The 23,526-nt window shown below is 34.5% G+C and overlaps 1 protein-coding gene and 1 long non-coding RNA gene across 3 annotated transcripts in view; both read left to right on the top strand.

Moving 5' to 3' along the window:
• LOC103033078 (VPS10 domain-containing receptor SorCS1) overlaps positions 1-23,526 on the top strand; it is a 389,355-nt gene that overhangs the window by 25,872 nt on the left and 339,957 nt on the right. The window lies entirely within an intron of this gene.
• LOC125785630 (uncharacterized) lies at positions 17,182-22,336 on the top strand. Its single transcript, XR_007427949.1, has 2 exons — positions 17,182-20,668; positions 20,773-22,336. It is a non-coding gene; the product is annotated as an uncharacterized LOC125785630 (long non-coding RNA).

Here is a 23,526-nt window from a genome sequence, read left to right on the forward strand (position 1 = left end):
CACCCCTCAGACTGGGTGATAAGGGGCATAATTTTCCCTGATAAATCTTTTTTTCCACCATTATCCAGCAGCTCAAAGTAGCTCCACACCTCCTTGCTAGAATCCGGAGAGCCCTGACATTTAAAATGTGGCATTGATAACTTAAAAAGTGCACAAGAAGAAGCTTATTAAAAAAACCCTGTTTACTTTCTATAACATGAGCTTCAGCCCGAGTGCCGCCATTACTGTACTGATAATGACATAGACATTTTTCAAGCTTTTTTTTTCAAGCTTTTTGTGCACTTTTTTTAAGTTATTAATGCCTCATTTTAAATGTCAGGTCTCTCGCAGATTCTAGCAAGAAGGTTTGGAGCTACTTTGAGTCTGGATAACGGTGGAAAAAGCAATTTATTGGGGCAAATTATGCCCCGTGTTACCCAGTCTGAAGGGTGTTTGGACAAACTTTTAAAATTTCTGGATCTCAGGACGCTGTGGGTGGGTGGAGGTGTGCTGTTCATCAAAGGTAAGTACTTTTTATCATGTTTTACTACAGCAAAAGTCCAATTTACACCGGAGTTCTCCTTTAAGGGGAAGGGTAATGCTGCAGAGTGAAGAACTAAATGAGCGAGGACTTGGGACTGAAGCCTGTCAATCATTTTTTACATCAACCAATTAAATTCTTGCTATTAGAAAATCAATCACATTTTGCATTGACCAATTGCAGAATAGAATGACCTATCCATCTTTTTTTTTTTTGTTCAGCCAATCTAGATGTAGAATCTAGAACTTATCCTGTGCAACTATTGTATATTTAAGGTCTCGATAAAACGCAGAATCCACTGGAGATCCGATTTAAACTTACAGTTACTTACCACAAGATAGCGAGCGTTAACTCGCTGGTGTAAACAGAGCTGTAGGCACCACTGCATCCTGAGTTCAGCTCTGTCTGTGGGCGGACCTGAGCCAAGGTGGGCGAGGCCATGAATTTGACGCAAACACTGTGCTTTTTTTCCTGATCGACTCTGATCGTTTTTCTGAGGCTTTCCGTTTTTTTTTTGTAGCCACTGCAGCCAATGGAAGTTGAGGAAGAGTTTCAAGTGCAGCATCCATATACCCAACTCAGAGAGACCTATAAACCTATATATTTCACAAAGAACAAGAAAAAGTGGATTTTAGCGGAAAGAGACCTTAAATTAGGAAAAAAAAAAATATGAAGTTAAAACAAATGATAACAAACATTGGTAACACTTTAAAATAAGACTACCTTTATAAAGGGTGCATAAATGGTTTACAATTAGTTAATTAATGGTTACTAAATGCCTTAAAAATCATTAATAATCAGTTATAACACATACGTAGAAAGGGCAACAATATAGATGGCTGTGGGTTCACTATTTGGCAAACAACAGGTCATTGTTGCCCTTTCTACCATTAATAAACTAATTGTAAACCATTTATAAACCCTTTATAAAGGTAGTCTTATTTTAAAGTGGTACCCAAACATTAAATGGGGTCAAATTGATCCCAAAGATAATAGTAAAGGGTTAACTGGTAAATTTGCTATTTTCTTTACAGAGTATCTCCAGACTCTAGTACTGTATACACCAGCAGTGACCCTGAACCAGCTGCACTTAATCAAATCACAACCTCAGACTAAACATTAAAAAAGGGTCAGATCTTTCCTTCGATTTTAGGAGAAGGACCCGGTGTTAATACTGTCGAGATTGACTTTCTCCCACCACGCTGAGCTGAACGAGGCCATTATTTCTCAGGCAGCTCTGCGTCTGCAGGTAGGCTGTACAGTCCTGATGTGCAGGCGATTGGCTAAATTGCTGTGTGGGAAAAAGGCTGGGTTTAATGACGAATCAGAGCATTATAAATCAGAGCGTTTCACTACTTCCACAGCTCCACACTCCAGCTGTGAGGAACAGCTCAGAACAGAACACCAAACTGCATGGAATTACTGCAAATACTGTGAACACTTATCCTCAAATGTATATTGAAAAAAAAAAAGTGTTGACATTCATGACTCAGGAAGGGTTTAAAAATACTAGAGTTTAAAAATAAAACTGTATGTAGAAGTTGAAGCATCAACTCAAGCTTTTTACTCAAGTAAAATTACTGTAAAAGTGCTATTTTTTAAACTGCTTAAAGTTTAAAAGTAAAAGTAATGTAAGGGGAAAAATGCTATTAAGGACAAAAGGTTAAATTGTGGCACAGAGCCTATAGTGCACTACCACCCCCTCTAAAAATAAATAAATAAATAAAAAAATTCTGAAAGCAAAAAAATATATATTTATCGGCTCAACTTAACTCAGTCATCATTTTGCTATTTTGCTAAATATATACAATTTTAAGTTCATTCTTCTTAACTCAGTCATGTTATCGTTTTGCTTTGACTCAGTTAAGTAAGTAAATACACACAATTTTCATACCAAAGCTCATTTAACTTAACATTACACAAATAGTTTAATAACTCAATTATTTTGTTCAAGCACTTTTAGATTAAGGAGTTTAGTTTATTTAATATATATATGTATATATATATATATTTAGCATATACTTATGGAACTGCCAACACTGACAGCATAAGAATAAATTTTATAGGTATAAATAAACATACTATAACCACTAGGAACACAGAATACAGGTAATCTGGCAACCACCCCCTGCATTACACTAATGTACGACCAGGATCAGGTAGCTTTGGGCAACAGACAACACAAAGATGGTAAGTAAGGGAGAGGCCACACCCAATATGCAAATATATGGTACCAGGAGCCTTATGGGAAAGCATTATGAACCGACCCTGTAGAAAGAGCATTGACACGTGTAGTATAACTAAAAGTTGGTTAAAATCACATTTTAAAAAAAAATTGGCTCAACAAATATTTTTAAGATTTCAGGGTAAAGTTCTCTAAACTCATTTTATTGAGTTGTTATTGATAACTTGATAATATTAGCTCTTTTGACTTAAACACAAAATCACTGTTTAGATTTAGTTAAATGATTTATTTTAAGCTGTTTTAATGGGGAATGGATTTGCTTTCAGGGAAACTGAGAAAAAAAAACAGGTTTGAAGCAGAAATCATAGTTTTTCATTAGACCAACATAAAAAAAAAAAAAATCTCTTAAAATCAATGCCATGCTTGTTACACTTTTTTCAATGTACTGCAACAGACCCCTACTGCAAAATCTATAAGATTTTTTTTTTTAAGATGTAGTTGGATATTGCAAAACACTCCATACTGCACGTCTAATAGGATGTGTTACACATGTACGCATTACGCTCTAATTTGTACGTGTTGCTCAATGCATATCTCCTGGTAGCATTTATCTGTTTGTTCCTTGTAAATAGAATTGCAATCCGACATTTCCTCCTATAATAGTGCATTACTGTCGATGATGGGTGTATTTAAGCAGCATTTGTGATAAAACGCAGATTAAGCTCTGCCTTCAGGGTTCTGTCTTGATTGCACAAGTAAAGACTGCTTTTCTTTTAAACCCCCCCAATATTTACAGACACGCAGGCCATCAGTAATAAGAGTATAAGCTCTCAGTTTACACGTCTTCGCAGTTGGCAAGGTGCAATTCGGTAAATTTCTTCTCCAGGCTCAAATAGTAGGGGGTCTGTAAACATGGCAATTAAAGTGCACTTTGCTGGATGAAGAAAGAAACAGAGCTGGGAATTAGAGATGTTGAAATTCACGCTAGACGCTTCAGACTTCAGAAACACGCTGATAATACTTGGCAGAAGAAGGCTGACGAGTCTTTCACAATCTTGCAGTTTTGCCAAATGAAGCCGTTGGAGACGTGAGGCCTTGTCATGGTTTGGACGTTGGGTGGGATTTTAATTAGAAATCAATTACTGGAGGGTTTTGTAGTACGTTGTAATAAATTACTGTATTTTTTACAGTAAAATTATATAGTAAATAACGGATTTTAATGATTAAACGTATTGTATGCAATAATTTCGCCAACATTTTTGAATATTGTGAACATTATTATACCCTGAAATATCGTTCCATATCTCCCACCCCTAATTATCACATCAGGGTATAATTTTTGTGCTGTTTTTAGCAAAAGAAAATTCACACTGTTCTCATTTCCCATTATAAATCTACTAGAGACAGATTATATCTGTCCAGAATCCTTTATTTCACTTTAATCCTGAATATATGGAGATATTTGGAGTGCTTTATTATTAGTATTATGACATTCTGGATCATTTACTTTTTTTAACTTATTATTATTTATTTTAGTTCCATAATTTACTTTTTTATATATAATTTTATGTGTTATTTTAGTCCTTTATTGTTTTAATTGTGTTTTTACTTTATTATTCTTTATTATTATTTATGACTGTGTTTTATTGTCTAAATTATTTTATTTCTTAATAATAAATAAATCTCATATTGTTTGCTTGTTTGTATAATTTAAACTTATTTTTCAGTCCCTTTAATTTTGGAAAGGCTCGGCTGCATTGAAAATGAGGGTTACCCTCAATGTATTGAACGAGTGAAAATAAAGGTTGGAATAAAAAATAAATTGGAATTGATTGGACTTCTTTTACAAATCTGATAAAATTCTATTTTTTATGTCATTTACGTCACTTTTTTATGTATTTTTTAATGTCAGTTAGGGATGTGCCGTATTGTACCCTAAAAAAAAAAATACTTTGGCCAACCTAAAAAAAAAAAAAAGAATTGTTACACCTATACATACATTCTACTAACATCTAACATTTTGTTTTAAAATCAATCAATATATTATTTAACCTGAAAATTTCTTTAAAACAAGGAACATAACTCTTTTCTACACTTATTTTACGCATTTTCTTTTTTTCAATTTGAAAAAATATATATATATTTTCTATCACAGCCACTGAAAACTGAATTATTGATGCATCATAAATAAATTGCTTCAATTCATAACACATAATTGAATTATGTTTTTCTAAATCAAGATAACAAGTTGAATCTTAAGTCAACTCAACCTAATTATTTAAATAATCTAAATATTAAATTTTGCATTAATGCAACTAAAATGTAAAGCAAGCCAGTTTAAATCATTTCAGTGTTAATAACTTAGATGATTTGAGCTTAAATAAGACACTAAAATACAGACTACTTAAGAGAATTATGTTAAGGGTACTTAATTTATGGTATGTTAACATTACTCAAATAACTCTAACATCTGGACCTTTAATTCAGGATCCAGTGCTGGATTTGTAATATTCAATAGGTGTGGCTCTAACTGGCCAATCAAATACATGAGCTGTTCTTTTACATTTCAGCAGGAACAAAAAACAGGACTGGAATCTGGATTAAAAGTTCTGATTTTAAAACATGACCAGAACTGGAAACACAGCTTACTGATATAAATATTAAATAAATCTAAAAATCAGCCCATTGTCCGTAGCATAGAAAAGAGTAACTTGCTCTTACAGCCTAAAACACAGAAGCCAGTGAACTTTATCAGTTTATATAATTAAGGCACAGATAAGGGAAGGTAGTCTGGGGAGAAACAGCTGCTCATGGATGGTAAGTAAAGGTGGGCGTGACACCCAGTATGCAAATAAATGGGCGCAGGAGCCAATAAGAAAGGTGTTTTACTTATTAATGCTGCACTACACAAACATTAGACACACCCTAAAGGTTACCATATTTTACTGAAATGAGTCCCTGCTGTCAGTTTAACTCAGCTCAATCAATCCACCTTAACTCAGACTATGCTCAAAAGTTGATCTGATACAAATGATCTGAGTGTGAATCTCAAATATATATATATATATATATATATTTTTTTTTTATCAGGTTAAGTTTTCCCATATTCTCTGGTATTTAAGTTACAATAACTTAATTCATTCGAGTAGTAGAGCAGTTCCATTTGACCCTGTTCTCATTCAGTTCAAGACTGCATTACTTCAGCCACTACTGCTTAACCTCAAATATACTTTTTATAGTTTTTACTGCTACTGAGATGCTCTGAAGGGTTTGCCTTGAGGGTGCAATGTTACAGATGCCATGTCATGGTCAGCAGCATTGCATCACACTTCTCCACCTACATACACTGAAAAAAATATATATTTATTGGCTCAACTTAACTCAGTCAAACCATCTTTTTGCTTTGACTCAGGTGAGTTGTAAATATATATAAAAAAATAAGTTTAGTTAAGTTATTAACTAAAAAAGACTTTTAACAAACTAAAGTCTGAGCCCCTCTCACATCTAAAGATTAGTCACAGACTTTTTACTCACAGATTAAGATTCTTTCTGAGATTATTTCCCATCATGCTTCTGGTGGAGTTTATATACAATATATATTACATATTAAGTTACAAATAATGTTTATATATAAATACTGTGATTTATCAGAGACTCACAACTTTTGTCCCCATCATTTTTCCTGCCGCCTTGTTAGTTCTTGATATTTTTTTAATAGAATACATTTTTTTAATACATACATTTTTTTTGCTACATCCTTGTATAGCAAAGAATCTCAGTTTCACTGCTGTCGATTTGCCTTTGTTTTAGATTTAGAATTAATGCAATAAAGAACACCATTCTTACAATTCTTTTTTTACTTTTTTGTATAAAGAAAAAATAACACTGCACAATTAGACAAAGTAGTGCAAAATAAAATAACTTTAAATGTAATGACTTTAAAGTGCTACCTGTTTTTAAAATACTGTACATATTAAAGTAAGAACAATATAAGGCATATTAACTGAAAAATTTGTCTTTTTTTTTATTTGGTTGTAAAATATTCTTCCCTTGCGGCTCCCTGTAGCTCTCCTATTGGCTGTTGACATTGTTTACGTCACTATTTAGATAGATAGATAGATAGATAGATAGATAGATAGATAGATAGATACTTTATTTATCCCGAAGGAAATTTAGGAATTTTAATGTTATTTGTGTGCCTATGGGAAAGAGCATTGACACGTGTAGTATAACTAAAAGTAGGTTAAAAATCACATTTTTTTCATTGGCTCCACAAACATTTTTAAGTTTTCAGGTTGAAGTTCTCTAAACTCATTTTATTGAGTTGTTCTGGCCGGTAAGATCACTCAACTCAGTAATATTAGTTCTACTCACTTAAACACAATCAATTTTTAGAGTGCACACTGAAAAAAAATATTTATTGGCTTTAATATTTATCAATTTATCATATTTATTAAGTCATCATTTGGCTTTGCCTGAGTTAAGTGGTAAATATATATACAGTACCATTTTAAGTTTCTTCTACTTAACTCAATGTTAAGTCAAAGCTAAATAATAACTTGAATCAGCTAAGTTTATTCAACAATATGTGACTTAAAACACACATATATACATGTATACGTATACGTATATATATAAATACCACTACCGCATGCCTTAGATAAGGTAGCTTTGGGCAACAGACAACACAATGATGGTAAGTAAGGGAAAGGCCACACCCAATATGCAAATATATGGTGTCAGGAGCATTATGGGAAAGCTTTATGAACCAACACTGTAGAAAGAGCATTGATACGTGTAGTTTAACTAACAGTTGGTTAAAATCTTTTTTTTTTTCCAGTGGCTCAACAAATATTTAAAAGTTTTCAGATTGAAGTTCTCTGAACTCATTTTATTGAGTAGTAAGTTCACTCGATAACGTGATAATATTAGTTCTTCTGATTAAAACACAAAAACACTTTTTATAGGGTACACTGAAAAAAAAAATGATTGTCTCAATATTGACTCAACTTTACTCATTCAAGTCGTCATTTTGCTTTGACTCAGTTAAGTTGTAAATATATACAATTTTTAAAGTTTATTCAACTTAATTGAGTTTTGTACACACAATAGTTAGATTGACTCAACTTTATTCCCAGATATTATGGACGTAAAGAATTTAGCAACTTTTTTTAATATACATATTCCACTACAGCATGCCTTAGATAAGGTAGCTTTGGGCAACAGACAACTCAAAGATGGTAGGTAAGGGAGAGGCCACACCCATTATGCAAATATATGGTGCCAGGAGCCTATGGGAAAGCTGTATGAACCAACACTGTAGAAAGAGCATTGGCACATGTGTAGTATAACTAAAAGTTGGTTAAAATCAAAATTTTTTGAGTTGTTCTAGCAATATTAGTTCTCCTGACTAAAACACAAAAATATCTTTTTAGAGGGTACACTGCCAAAAAAAAAATATTGGTTCAACTTAACTCAGTCAAGTCATCATTTTGCTTTGACTCGGTTAAGTTGTAAACACAATTTTATGTTTATTCTGCTTATAAATTATAACTTGAAGCAGTTAGGTTTAGTCACACAACAACAGTTCAATTAGAAACTACTGGAAATATTATATACTAAATACATTCATTATATATTGAGAACATTTATAGATATTTTAAAGATATATAGTATATTTAAAAAAAAACTACCAGCTGCACGGCGCTGAAACTCCAAGCCGACATGCGACTACTAACACTACATAATCAAGGTAACTTGTTCTTACAGCCTACAACTAATTCATGTCCAGGATAAGGTAGCTTTGGGCAGCAGACAACACAAAGATGGTAAGTAAGGGAAAGGCCAAACCCAATATGTAAATATATGGTTCCATTGCTGTGGAAAGAGCCTAGGCCCGTGATACAATGATAATAATATTAGTTTAATATAATAGAATTAGTTCTTTTAACTAAAACACAAAATCCCGTTTTAGACTGATAGGATTACATTACCTGCAGATTTATTATTTTTGTTTTCTGAATGAAGCTGTCAGAGATATGAAGCGACGTCGTCGTTTGGACGTTGGGTGGGTGGGATTTCTATTAGAAGTCGATTACTGGAGGGTCGTGTAAAAGTCACACCTTCCTGACGGTACACAAATTGAAAAAGGTGTGGGATGATTGTGTACTGTGTGTTGTATTATGGGATGCACACATACTAATCCACTAAATCATAATGTATAAATTGTACGAGTGCAGTGCTGGCAGTTTTCCCATCATTTGGAACTGTAGTCGTATGAGTTGTAGAGTTGTAGAGTGTTTACAGATCACCCAAATGATTCTGTCACCAGGAGAGAAAGGACAGTTTCTCTCGTCTCTCTCTTCTCTCTTTTACAAGCAAGCAATTAAGAGATATTTGCTTTGCATTCGCGGCCGTGCCTTTCGCATAGCGAGTGAGAAAACGTGATGTAGACTAATAGTGCTCTTGGCAAATATTACAAATGATCCCAGAGTGCACGAGTGCCTTCTGTTAATTGGTGCACGGCTCCTAAGTGCAGTCTTACGTCTGATGCCTCATTTTATTTTATTTTTTTATTATTTAACCCTTTGAACTCTAGGCTGTTTTGGTGTGTTTTTTTTCTTACTTTTTTGTCAGTTCCTCTTTCTATTTCAGGTGTTATAACACAGTAATTACTGTATATCAGACAGACACATGCCTGTCTGATCTCTTTTACTCCAGAAAACATACGGCTGCTCAAAAAAAAAAATCATTTAAAATGTAAAAGGAAGCAGAATTGTTATATTTTCCTGGAACTGATCATGTTTTGGTGAAAATTTTACCAAGCGCCTGTTTTTTTGAACGTATAGACTTTAAATATATTCACACCTAAGATATCTTTTCAAAAATGGCTAGACTAGAGTGTTTATGATTTAAAAAAGCAGAAGAATATTGATGATTTGAGTTCATTACATGGCTCATTAATTATTACTTTGACAAAATACATGGAGAAACAGCATCAGGCGGATTTATTTTTCTTGATAATCACACCTCTAGGATAAAAAAATAAACCCTGATACTCAGAGCAGCCTATGCCTTTCAGTATTTTGATCAAAGAAAACTATATACAAAAATGTAAACTTTTTAGTCTAAATAAATGAAAATTTTTAGTGTTAAATGTGCAAGTAAAATACTAAAAACTATATAAAGTAGTGCGCACACCATACCTAGCTTTAGTTTGAGTAAAGCAGGTAGTTTCACACTTTTTCTGTGGACACTTACTGATATTTGGTTTGAAACATCATATAAATATGTTTGAAGCACTAAAGGTGAATAATATTGGTTGGGGAAGGAGATCTCACTTTTTTAGGTGATCTCAATGTTTTCTCAATGTTTTTTTTTGTAGATTTAGCTTTACTGCACTGGGATGTGATCACTATTTTTAGAAAGAGTAAGTTCCGCCCTTTCTAACCGTATTCTAACATATATGGATTATGTTGATGTGCGAAGGGATTCCTGAGTAATTAAGCTGAGAACACAAGATGCGATTCTGGACGGAAAATCCGTCCGTAGGGTTCTGAGGGTTAAGAAACTTTCGTCAATTCTTTTTTCTCTTTCCCTCTTTCCCCATCAGTGGAGAAAAGGATATTTCTGACATTATGTTTCTTTTGACTGGCTGGATGTTAACGTAATGAACCGTACAGGGCCAGACAGATGTGAACAAGTGGAAGGTTCTGAAAGCGTGCTTGCCCTCAGGTTAGAATATGCCGGCGAATATTATCCCGCAAATTAGCCAAGCTTTAAAGCCAGATTAAAACCTGCAGAGAATTCTCTTAGAAAGCCAGCCGGAGCTTCTATTACAGCCCGTGATTGATGTAGATCTAGGGGAACAACTGCTGGAGATATAGCTGTCGGCAAGATTTGACCCCCGGTCCCCTGGTCCCTCAGACCACTGTGCCAAAGCCACACACCTGGTTCAGGATCTGGCACGAGCACAAACCCAGGGCCTATGTTTCACAGCTCTGTTTATTGGGCTGATCCATCTGGTGTCTATCGGGACCAGGAATGGATGGAGAGGGAGTGGAGGGAGATGGTGTTCAGATGTTCTTGCCGTAGGACGAAACCCTGCTAACAGAATTTATAAGCCGCCGGAAATTCTAAACACCCTTCAAGACCACTCTTTACTTATTTATGTGTGTATTATTTATTTAGTTATTAGTTTTCTAAGCTCCAGAAAAATTAAGTAGAAGATTTTTATTTTTAGCATCAAGGAAAATCCAAAGAACAGCTAGTTTTCTCAAAAACAGAATTCTCAACAACTAATAAGCAACAATCAATTTTATTTTTTACAGTATTTAGAGTAGATATTTGAAGGTCAATCGGCTACAGTATGGTTCAATATCAGGCAGTTTGTAGTAGAGGTGGGTAAAACTGGCAATTTTGGTACACAGCAAAAACAGGAGAGTTGAAATTTCAGAGTTAAACAGCTGAGAGTTGAGTAATTTTAACTCTTTCAGATTTAAATGGTGTTCAGTGTTGGAGTTATTTGACAGAGTTGAATATTTCAGTGTTAATCCCACTAAACCCAATAAATACTGGCCAACTCCACAGAGATTTAATTAAACTCCGCCCCGTTAAACACATTATTTGCATAATGGTTGTGTCCCCCAGATCCTAACTTACCATCAGTGTGAAATCTTGCCCACCAGGGCTAACTTCCATTGGGTATTGTGTTATATTTTGTTTAATGGTTGTTTGTTTAGCCAATATATTGTAGGCTACAAGAGCAAGTTACCATCCTCTGTACAGTAAATTGTGATAAAGTGTTGGTAATGCACTAAGAAATACAAGGGAAAATTAAACGCTAACATGTCCTGAATAATAATTAAATAATAAAAAATTATATTAATTGAATAGTCTTCTTCTCATTTATATATATATTTTTAACTCTTTCCAGTGTTAGTGTAACAATTTAGGAAGTTAAATGAATACAAATGTGAGTTAAAAAGGAACTCTGGCAAGGTGTTCAATGTTTAACTATTTTTAAAGTGTTGATTTAACTCCCTGAAAAAGAGTTAAAAATCAACTGGGAGTTAATTTAACACTTGCTTTTTGCTGTGTACACACTCCAAACGGTGTAAAATTAACACTTTAGGTGTTGCTATAACACTAATGAACAACACTAGCATAAGTAAATGTCACATGAGTAGGGTTGCAACGGTATGAGATTTTCACGGTATGATAACCGTCTCAGAAAATACCGCGGTATCACGGTTATCACGGTATCACAGTTTGTTACATATATTATTAAACTGACCCTTAAAGAAATTACAACAAAGGTTTTTTGTTTAATTAACTATTTATTGTAGAAACCTGGAACATTTATAATTTTAATGTCTCCTTAAAAAAATAAGCTGTACACCATCAGGTGAAGGAAACCAGGTTTTTCCACTACTCTTAAGGGCATTAAGAGTGTATATAAATATATATATATATATAAATATATATATACACACATACACACACACACAGGTTACACACATTACATGTACTCTAAAAAGGAAGGATCCTGTATTTAAAATATTTAGTACAATTATTTAAGTTTAAATTATTTAATATTTAATAAACTGAGCCTGGGTCAGTGTCTGATCAACAACTGTTGTAAACGTCCGTTTTACTGCCAAGTTGGTATATAACCAGATACTGCAGAAAGAGGGGATTTTATTTCTGACATGATCCTCACAATAGAGATTTCTATTTTAAGGCTTTCACACCGAGTCTGGTTTTAACATATGAAAAACAGGCACGTCAGAATTTGAAAATGAACGCATGTAAATGAATGGCGTCTTTCACATCCAGTCCGGCCAGGACCTTTACACGGACACGTGAATCCATCGTAGCACGCACTTCACGCCTGTACCTGCGTGCCCAAATTTCGGATAACTCAGCGCTTTTGCGGGCGCTTACCGCATGGGTTGTGCACGACTACAAAGAGATTTTATTTAGGTTCAGATTAAAACTAAACACATACTACATGCACAGCGGGGTGGTGTTCTCGGAGATGGGGGAACAGGTTTGCCGTATGTCCACCTTGCGACTTTACGGCCACATTGATTACAAATCGGATAACCAGCCTCTGGTGCGCTCGGCGGGTATCTGAAATAGTCCCTCACTGCTGATTTTAGTTTAGCCTTTTTTTAGGCGGACGGAGATTTGTTTATTCTGATGCACTTTCTGCTGTTCTCACCGCTGTGTGCTGAGCAGCTGAAGCGGAGCAGAGTTGCGCATGCGCGGGTGAGTTTCTACGCTGGCTTGCCTTTTACCGGTAATAAGCAAACACACACGGTATGATAACCGTGCATTTTAATACCATGGTATACCGTGAAACCGGTTACCGCTGCAACCCTACACATGAGTCATATTAACACTAAACATTTAACACTGCTATCAGTGTTATTTTGACTCTCTGTAGAGTGGGACCATATATGCTCTAAAGGAGTGTTAAAGTTAACTCTTTAGGTGTTGATCCAGCACTGCTAATTTTACTGTGTATCGATCCGATCCGTAATATTGAGTGTAATTAGTTATAATAATTTAGATCTCTTCAAAAGCTTTTGTGTTGTATGTAATTAAATATGTGATTTAGGGTTTTTCGAATACTGAAAATAATTTTCAGAAAATGTAGAATTTTTCTCTTTAATCTAATGCATTATTATGTTATTACTGTATATTATCATGTTTCATCATATCAGCAGCATACAATTTTATGCAGTTATTTCTGGGACTATATATATATATATATATATATATATATATATCAAAATATATAATTATCATGACAGGTCTGCTAATAGAACTTGTTTTTTTTTATCTGCTGCATTTGAAGGATTCTACCTAAGGGATATCCTTCACTGATGCAATGACCAAGAAACATAGTCCTACTTCAGCTGCATCCTTTCACTTGAGTGAAGGATTTTTCTAGACCTTCTTCAGCTACACTCTTACCATCTCTCTCTCTCTTTCTCTCTCTCTCTCACTCTCTCACTTTTACTTTCCATTTATAAAATCTTAAACGAATCAATGAGGATATCATTATACTACACATTTCACTTCACTTTTTATTACAGAGTTTAGCTAATACATTTTATATATTGACTTGAAGGGATACTTTTTAAAAATACTCATTACTCATACTCAAAAAGGTCTCATTCCATCGTTTTATTTACTTTTTTAATTAATTATAATGAAATATCTAGTTGTGGTCTCTAGTATGAATGAATGCCATGTGAGCCATTTTATTTATTTATTGTTTTTCTATTTAGCCCTGCTTTAGTTCACTGGATTAGTGGTTTCTAAAGAAAGACAGGATTTGGCTCTTGCTCATGTATATTCATACATGCAATCATATCACCTCTGATTGGCTAACAGCACTGCAGCAGAGAATGCCTACCTGCCTTCCCCCACAGACAGTTTTGATGACTGTGACAAAATTATCAGGATGTGCCATCAGATATTCAGGAGACTTGCAAAGTACAAGCACTGTCATCACTTGTCCGCAGACCTTCGGCCAGTATTTTCTAACTAGAACTGTGTGGTATGTCACTGCTTAAAAAAAAAACAAATTTTCTTCTGAACTTGTTTAGCTAAGCTACTTTAGCCAGGTAATTAATCAAAGCCATTTTGTTAGCTAACTAGGGATGGGCATTTTAATTATTTTAATGAATGTTTCCCCACTTTAGCTGCAAAAAGACGTATTTCTTTTCTTATAAGTTATAAGTTTTAATTATTATCTCGTTGGCCATCTTCATCCTGACAGTGCAACTCTTCCCATCTGCAGACAGACAGACAGACAGACACCGACTGGCCACAGTGCAGAGAAGATCCATATAATGTGTTTCCACCAAGACCCAGCGCGCCCTCTGCAACTCAGATTGACAGGGGTGATTGTCAGCGGTATAGAAGGAGAGCCAGTGGTCTTCTTGCCCCGTAATGCAGGGGGAGAAAACGACTCATCTCAGCCCTGATCAGCGGCAGATGCGCCGCCGGACACATTTCTGCGGGACAAATTGAATCCCGTGCAATCCATAACCCTCAGGAATATGAGCGCGGGAACAGATAAAAACGCTATTTTCAATAGCAGAGCCGCGAAGCCATGAAACAGATGAGACTCCCGCAGAGGACGCATCGACTTAATGAGGGACTGTTCCGAGATCAGCGCCCCTCTGACTCGTCACCTGACCAGACAGCAGTGTTTTATGGGATCAGAGAGGAAATCTACCCAGAATATTAAGTTGAGGTGCAGAAAGTCAACAAGTGAACAAACTCTGATACTCTGATACTCTGATCAGCCATATTAAATTAACCACACCTCCACATTTCTACACTGACTGACTGTATTCTGCCTTTTCACCCATTTCACCCTGTTCATCAACCTTCAGCACTCCAGAGGAAATATAAAGAGCGGGTATTATACAGGTAGTAGGTCATTCATCCTTAACACGGAAGGAAGGAAGAAAGGAAGAATGAAAGGAGAAAAAAGGAAAGACGGAAGCAAGGAAGGGAGAAAGAAAGAAAGAAATAAAGAAAGAAATAAACAAACAAGCAAACAAAATTAATTAATGAAGGAAAGGAAGGAAGGAAGGGAGGAAGAAATAAAAATGAAAGGAAGGAAGAAAAAAGAGAACATTAAAGAAAGAAAGAAAAAAGGAGAGAAGGAAGGGAGAAAGGAAGGAAGGAAGAATGATATGAATTAAGTTAGTAAGGAAGAAAGAAAGGAAAGAAGATAAAAAGGAAAAAAGAAAGAATGAAAGGAAATAAGATAGAAAGGAAAAAAGGAAGAAGAAAGGAAGTAGGAAAGAAAGAATGAAAGGAAAAAGAAAGAATGAAAGGAAGAAAGAAAGAAATAAAGGAAAGGAAGAAAGGAAGAATTAAAGAAAGAAATAAGCAAAGGAAAGAGAAAGAGAGGAAGGAAGAAAAAAGTAAGAAAAAAGGAAGGCTGGAAGGAAGGAAGAAAAAAAAAGAATGAAATGAATAAAGAAAAAAGTAAGGAAACAGGAAAGGAAGGAAGCAAGAAACAAAGAAAGAAACAAGCAGAAAGAAAGAAAGCAAAGAAGGAAGGAAAGAGGAATGAAAGGAAAAAAGAAAGAATAAAAGGAACAAAAATTATTAATGAAGGAAGGAAGGAAGGAAAAATGAAAGGAAGGAAGAAACATTTTTTTGAAATGCAAACAAGAATATGATTACTGTAATTTTCATTATACATTTTACATTATATACTGCTATTAAACTATTAAACATGGATACTGATGCTTTATGGAATCTTACCTACTGTTGTAGTTGTAGCAGACTGTTGAATTTTGCAGTTTCTGTGTTTTATCATGTCTAGCGTATGTATAGTGTATTTCTAGTGTATTTCTAGTGTATGTATAGTGTATTTCTAGTGTATTTATGGTGTATTTCTAGTGTATTTATGATGTATTTATGATGTATTTATGGTGTAAGATTGTAAGATAAGATCTTTAGACAGCTTGTCTGTTCTCTGACCTCTGCCGTAGATTTTGACCCAAAGTCCTAATAGAAAAGTTGTGATAATAAAGACGTGTCGTTTGGAGACTGTGCCTCTGGCTCCTGGTCAATCCATTAGTATGGTGGCACTAAGCTGCTGCTGCTGCTGCTGATGTGCTGGATGCTGTAGCCTGCAGTGGTGGCTATTATCAGCAACACACTTTCCATTTTCATCAGAAAAGAAAAGAAGCATTTACTTTCTGATCACACACCAACAGCAAGCTGTCCCTCGCTTACCAACCAACATTTATCTCATTTCAGCTGCTGTACCATCTCTAGAGAGGAGAACACAGAGACAAAACCTCTCAAAAATCACTTTCACTCATCTTCTAACAAAGTATCCACATGCAGACTTACCTCAAACGTACTGCAAAGACTGAGAAACTGAAAAACTAAAAGCACTGCTCTCGCAGACTTTCACAAACTAGATGAAAGGAAGTAAGGAAGGAAGGAAGAAAGAATGAAAGGAAAAAAGGAAGAAAAAAGGAAAGGAAGAAAGGAAAAATTAAAGAAAGAAATAAGCAATGAAAGTGAAGAAAAAAAGAAAACATGAAGGAAAGAAAACATGAAAAAAAGAAAGTGAAAGGAAAGAGAAAGAGAGGAAGGAAGGAAAAAGAAAGAAAAAAGGAAGGATGGAAGGAAGGAAGGAAGGAAGAAAAAAGAAAGAATTAAATTAATAAAGAAAAAAGTAAGGAAATAGGAAAGGAAGGAAGCAAGAAAGAAAGCAAAGAAGGAAGGAAGAAAGAATGAAAGGAAAAAAGGAAGGAAGGAAAGAGAAAGAAGGAAGACTAAAAGGAGAAAAAAAGGAAGGAATGAAGGAAGAAAGAAAGAAAGAAAGAAAGAAAGAAAGAAAGAAAGAAAGGAGAAAAAAGGAAAGACAGAAGATAGGAAGGAAGGAAGGAAGAAAGAAAAAAAGACTGGCAAATTAGATGAAAGGAAGGAAGAATTAAAGGATAAAATGAAGGAAGGAAAGAGAAGGAAGGAAGACTGAAAGGAGAAAAAAAGGAAGGAAGGAAGGAAGGAAGAAAGGGAGGAAGGAAGAAAGAAAGAATTAAATAATGAAAGGAGAAAAAAGGAAAGACAGAAGATAGGAAGGAAGGAAGGAAGGAAGAAAGGGAGAAAGAAAAAAAGACTTTGGCAAATTAGATGAAAGCACTCTTGTTTGCACTCAGCTGATCAGATCGAATTTGCCTGTCTGGACATCACAAACGTATCTGCATGGGTTGCTGTGGTAACAAGGTCAGCATCCCTAAATAATCTTTCATTTCCTCGAACCCTTGAACTTGCACTGTCTTCAATCTGAATGTAATGAAGATGTTGTTTGTCTCGTTTTGAGTGATGAAAAAGACACATTGAAATACAGTTTGAGTTTTTAGAGCATCCAGACTATCAGAAATCAATCTGGATACAACCAAGATTTCTGGCTTTTAAGACCGTCGAAAATCAATCTGAGTACAATCTAAATACACTTAAAATCAGATTCCATGTTGTTTCTGGCTGTTCAAACTATCAAAAATCTATCTGCATAGAATCTAGATATGCAAAAAAAAAAAAATCTGATTTCATGTGATTTATGGCGGTTAAATCTATCTGGATACAATCTGGATATACCAAACCTTTGATTTAATGTAACTTCTGTCGTTTCAGACTGTTTAAAATAAAGCTGTATACCAAAAATCTGATTTCACATGGTTTTGGGCTGTTCAGTCTAGCAAAAAAATGAATCTGGGAACAATCCAGATATGCCTAAAATCAGATTCCATGTTGTTGTTTTTTTTTTTTGCCGTTCAGACTATAAGAAATCAATCTGGATACAATCGAGATACAGGAAAAAATCTGATTTCACATGGTTTCTGGCTGTTCAGAATATCAAACATCAATCTGGGAACAATCTGGATATACCAAAATCTGATTTGAGGTGGTTTCTGGCTTTTCAGACAATCAAAAATCAATCTGGAAACAATCTAGATATGTCTAAAATTAGATTATGTGTTTTTTTTTTTTTTTTTTTTTTTTTTTTGCTGTTCAGACTATAAGAAGTCAAACTGGATGCAATCGAGATATGGGAAAAAAAATCTGATTTCACATAGTTTATGTCTGTTCAGAGTACAATCTAGACATGCCTAAAATCAGATTCAATGTTTTTTTTTTGCTGTTCAGATTATCAAAAATAAATCTGGATGCAATCTGGTTATACCAATAATCTGACTGGATGTGATTTCTGGCTGTCAAACTATCAAAACTTTATCTGGATACAATCTAGATATGATACAATCTGATTTTAATGTGGTTTCCATCTGTTCAGACTATCAAAAATAAATCTGGATTCAATCTGGATATGCCAACAGACAAATTTCATGCATGTGCTTTCTGGATGTTCAGACTATCAATAATCAAGCTGGATTCAGTCTAGTTATGCAAAACAAATCTGATTTTCTGTGGGGTTTATCTGGATGCAACCTAGATGTGTAAAATATCTGATTTCATGTGGTTTCTGGCTGTTCAGACTATAAGACATCAATTTGGATACAATCTGGCCATGCCAAAAGTAGATTTGATGCCAAAAATCAACCTGAATGTGATTTGGACTGGCAGTTTGAACATCTATAAAGATCATATCTACAGTAAAACAGCAGTGTTTCTCTTCAGGATTGCGTGAATCTGACATGGTTGATGACTCAGTTGTTTTGGTGTGATCGGATAAACAGGGTCGCATTAAATATTCATAAGGATCCGGACTGATTTATATCAGCTGGTCGATAATATTGGCTGATATTGATGTTCTCAGGGTTTATCGGTGTTGGCAAATATTCTGCCAGTAATGAGCTCATAATTATAGACAGATCTTGAGCTGCCGTCTCTCCGGGAATTAAATCAATGGCCTCTTGATGATAGAGAGAAACGTTGGGACAGCTGTGCCACTGAGGAACCTGATCTGAACCCACCATGTTCAACTGTGTGGCAGCAGTACAAGCTGAACAGTTCTATCAAAACACCTTTAATTAATTAATGTAGCCTTGCTTTATAACCCAGAGGCATGAACTGAATATTTTTTTTTATTTTCTGCAAAATAAGAGCAAAATACATAGAATGCAATTAAGAAAAAAGTGACAAAATAAAAACTTACAAAAACAATGTTTAAGTTTCTTTAATTTTGATTTTAAATAAAATGTACATTTCTGTTCATCTCTAATGTTTACACTCTTAACTGATAGATGACCCCTCTTCTTTGTAGTTAACCTTTGTAGGTTAAGGTTAGGGTTAGACTTAAGGTTTAGGTAAGAATTCGATTTAGTGTTAAATTTAAGGTTTAGGGCTAGATTTAAGGTTTAGGTTAAGGTTTAGGGTTACATTTAGGCTTTAGGGCTAGATTTAAGGTTTAGGTTAAGGTTTAGGGTTACATTTAGGCTTTAGGGCTAGATTTAAGGTTTAGGTTAAGGTTTAGGTTTACATTTAGGCTTTAGGGCTAGATTTAAGGTTTAGGTTAAGGTTTAGGGTTACATTTAGGCTTAGGGCTAGATTTAAGGTTTAGATTAAGGTTTAAGGTTACATTTAGGCTTTAGGGCTAGATTTAAGGTTTAGATTAAGGTTTAAGGTTACATTTAGGCTTTAGGGCTAGATTTAAGGTTTAGGTTAGGGTTAGGTTTACAGTTAGATTTAAGGCTTAGGTTAAGGTTTTAGGATTAGATTAAAGGTTTAGGGCAAGGTTAGGCTATGGTTAGAGTTAAGATTAGATGTAAGATTTAGAGTTAAATTTAAGGTTTAGGTTAGGGCTAGATTTAACGTTAGATTTAAGATTTAGGGCTACATTTAGGGTATAGGTTAAGGGTTAGGTTAGGGTTACATTTAAAGTTAGATTTAAGATTAAGGTTAAGGTTAGGCATACGTTAGATATAAAGTTTATTTTAGGGGTTAGGTTTTAGGGTTGATTTATGGTTGAGGTAAGGCTTAGGGTTAGATTTAAGGTTTAGGGTTAAATTTAAGGTTTAGGTTAGGGCTAGATTTAAGGTTAGATTTAAGGTATAGGGCTAGATTTAAAGTACAGGTTAGGGCTAGATAAAAGGTTACACTTGTGATTTAGAGATAGATTTAAGGCTAGGTTAGGGATACATTAGATTTAAAGTTTATTTTAAGGGTTAGGTTTTAGGGTTGATTCTTGGTTGAGGTTAGGTTTTAGGGTTAGATTTAAGGTTTAGGTTAAGGTTTAAGTTAGGTTCAGATTTAACGTTTATTTTAAGGGTTAGGTTTTAGGGTTGATTCTTGGTTGAGGTTAGGTTTTAGGGTTAGATTTAAGGTTTAGGTTAAGGTTTAAGTTAGGTTCAGATTTAACGTTTATTTTAAGGATTAGGTTTTAGAGTTGATTCTTGGTTGAGGTTAGGTTTTAGGGTTAGATTTAAGGTTTAGGTTAAGGTTTAAGTTAGGTTCAGATTTAACGTTTATTTTAAGGGTTAGGTTTTAGGGTTGATTCTTGTTTGAGTTTAGGTTTTAGGGTTAGATTTAAGGTTTAGGTTAAGGTTTCAGTTAGGTTTAGATTTAATGTTTATTTTAAGGGTTAGGTTTTAGGGTTGATTCTTGTTTGAGTTTAGGTTTTAGGGTTAGATTTAAGGTTTAGGTTAAGGTTTCAGTTAGGTTTAGATTTAATGTTTATTTTAAGGGTTAGGTTTTAGGGTTGATTCTTGTTTGAGGTTAGGTTTTAGGGTTAGATTTAAGGGTTAGGTTAAGGTTTAGGTTAGATTCAAGGTTTGATTCAAGGTTGAGGTTAGGCTTAGGGTTAGAGGTTAGATGTAGGGTAAGGTTCTACACAGAATCATTACATTCAACTTAGTTAAATTGCCTTCAATAGACTTTCAGTTTAAACTTACTTGAGCATCTATGGGGCATCTCTACAATAATGATTTAGTTCTTAATAGTCACAATATCGATATTGTTCTTACTGTAGTTATCTCTGCTAAATAACAGTGTTGATGGTTCTTCTAGAGACGGCATGGTCTTCTGGGCATCTGGTATCATCTTTGTTTTCTGTAGACGGAGAGAGGTTTTATTGGAGGGCTAAAGGAGGAGGAACTGAAGGCATAAATCCTGTCCCTCTGCAGCCGGTGTTTAAGTGCACAGAAAAGTGTAGTGTTTAAGGAAGATATTAAATCCCCCTGATAGGAAAAGCTCGTCCGAGCAGATGGGGAAAGTTGAGTAGAGGTGAATAAATTATACAGCAAATGCTGCAAAGTGGGGGTAAAGTGGGAAAGAGTACTCCCTGTGCCCCAAAAATAGCATGGATAAAAAGACTGGAACTGGGTTATAAAATAAAAAATTCAACGATGGCAGTGGCGATGATTATGATGATGATGATGATAGTAGTAATAATAATAATGCTGAAATAATTAGCTAAATTGATGAATGAATAAGATTATTATACAATATATGGATATGACCTTAATATTAGCCTTTGTGTTTTCTTAGCGAGTAGAGTCCAATACTATGGATATGTCAGTTTGTTGACTTTGTGGAAAAAAATATATATTTGTGTTTTATTTACTTAGGATAGTTTAACGTTTTTTTTTTTATATTCCAATTGCAATGTCTGAATATTTCTAATAATCAAAAGTTTGCGTCTTTTTTAAAGGATCCAAATATATTATTTTATATTATTACTGTAACTGTTTCTAATATCATTATTTGACTAATAAAAATACTACTACTGCTTTCCCTACTTTTACACCTACTGCTATTAATAATACTGCTATAAACACTACTTTAAAGTTATATTATGAGAAATCATTTTTTTTTCTCTCATTTACATGTGTATATTTTCTATGTTTTTCTATGTTTTTTTTTTAAAACACATTATCTGTTGAAATTCATTTGTATTGATTGATGAAACAATATCTTGTTTTAAAATGTGTCACATGGGCTAAACCAAGCACAGACACACGCAGATCCCAATCAAACAATTTATTATCAAATGGGTTAAGGCTTACAGGGGTAGTCAGTGACAGGCAAGGTCAGTATCAAAACAGCAGCAATAATAAACAATATACCAGAAAGTGATGAAGGCAAAAACGGGTCATAAACAGGGAAATCCAACAGGTAAAGGGCTAGGAAAAAAGAGTAGTCTTAATATAAAAAATAAGTTCGGCAACAGAAAACAAATGATAGAAAAGACAAGGCAAAAGAGTTGTTAAAAAAATGGGTCGGTAACAAAGGAAAACAAACAAAAGAAATGCTTATCAGAAGAGCTAGAAAACTAGATTCAATACCTGGCGAGGAGAAACTGAAACAGTGGGGTATTTATACAAACACAGACAGGTGTGTGCAATCAGAAGCTCGGAGAGTGTGAACTCCGCAGCACCACGTGATCAGCAGAGTTCAGAAAGTCTGGTGTGAGTGCATGCTGGGAGTTCAGAGCAGGCAGGCTGACAACATCAGGACTGACGACTGACATAAAGAGGTAGAGTTTGTATAATACAGTAAATAGACATATTTAAGTAATGTTTAAATCCATATTATGGCAAAAACTACTTAACTAAGTAAAGAAAAAAATGACTTAAAGAAATGAAGATCAGTCAATTTAAAAAAAAGTCAAGAAATTTAAAAGTATCCTCAAGTGCAGTCGCGATGACCACCAAAAACGTTGTGATGAAACTAGCCCTCATCAGGACATCCTCTAAAAAGGGAAAACCAAGAGTTCTTGAAAACTAAAAAAAAAAAAATCAAGAAATCATCAAAGACCATCAAAAACTTTACGATGAAAATGGCCCTCATCAGGACATCCCCCAAAAAGAATGACCAATAGTCACCTCTGTTGACTTCAGTATTCATTTACAATGTAGACAAGAGATAAGAATGAGAAGGTGTGTCCAAAATGTGACTTGGTTCTGTACTCGAAGCTAGTCTGTTCACCATTATTCCCACACAAGGCACTATTTTTTTGCTGTTTTTTTTTTATAATTCCACAATTCTGTCCATATTCTATTCACTGTGGAAGTGATAGAACCTTTCTGTATACTACTACTATTAATATTCCTCCTACTGCTACTACTACTGAATAATTAATCACATGAATACATATATGGCAAATATGTAATATTAAAACATATATGCCACCAGGAAAGTCTACTGGATCCATTTTCCTTGCACTTTTTAAATATTTAGAAGATGGCATGGGATAGCTCTTTGGCTGGGAGTGAAGTTCAGAAGTTTAGTCATGTTGACTAATGTTGATTGCCAGCCAGCAAGGAAACAAACAAGCACAGAACTTCTTAGAAAGTCTTCTTAGAAAGTC

The sequence above is a fragment of the Astyanax mexicanus genome, chromosome 21 (assembly GCF_023375975.1).
Source record: "Astyanax mexicanus isolate ESR-SI-001 chromosome 21, AstMex3_surface, whole genome shotgun sequence".
Classification (NCBI taxonomy): Eukaryota; Metazoa; Chordata; class Actinopteri; order Characiformes; family Acestrorhamphidae; genus Astyanax; species Astyanax mexicanus.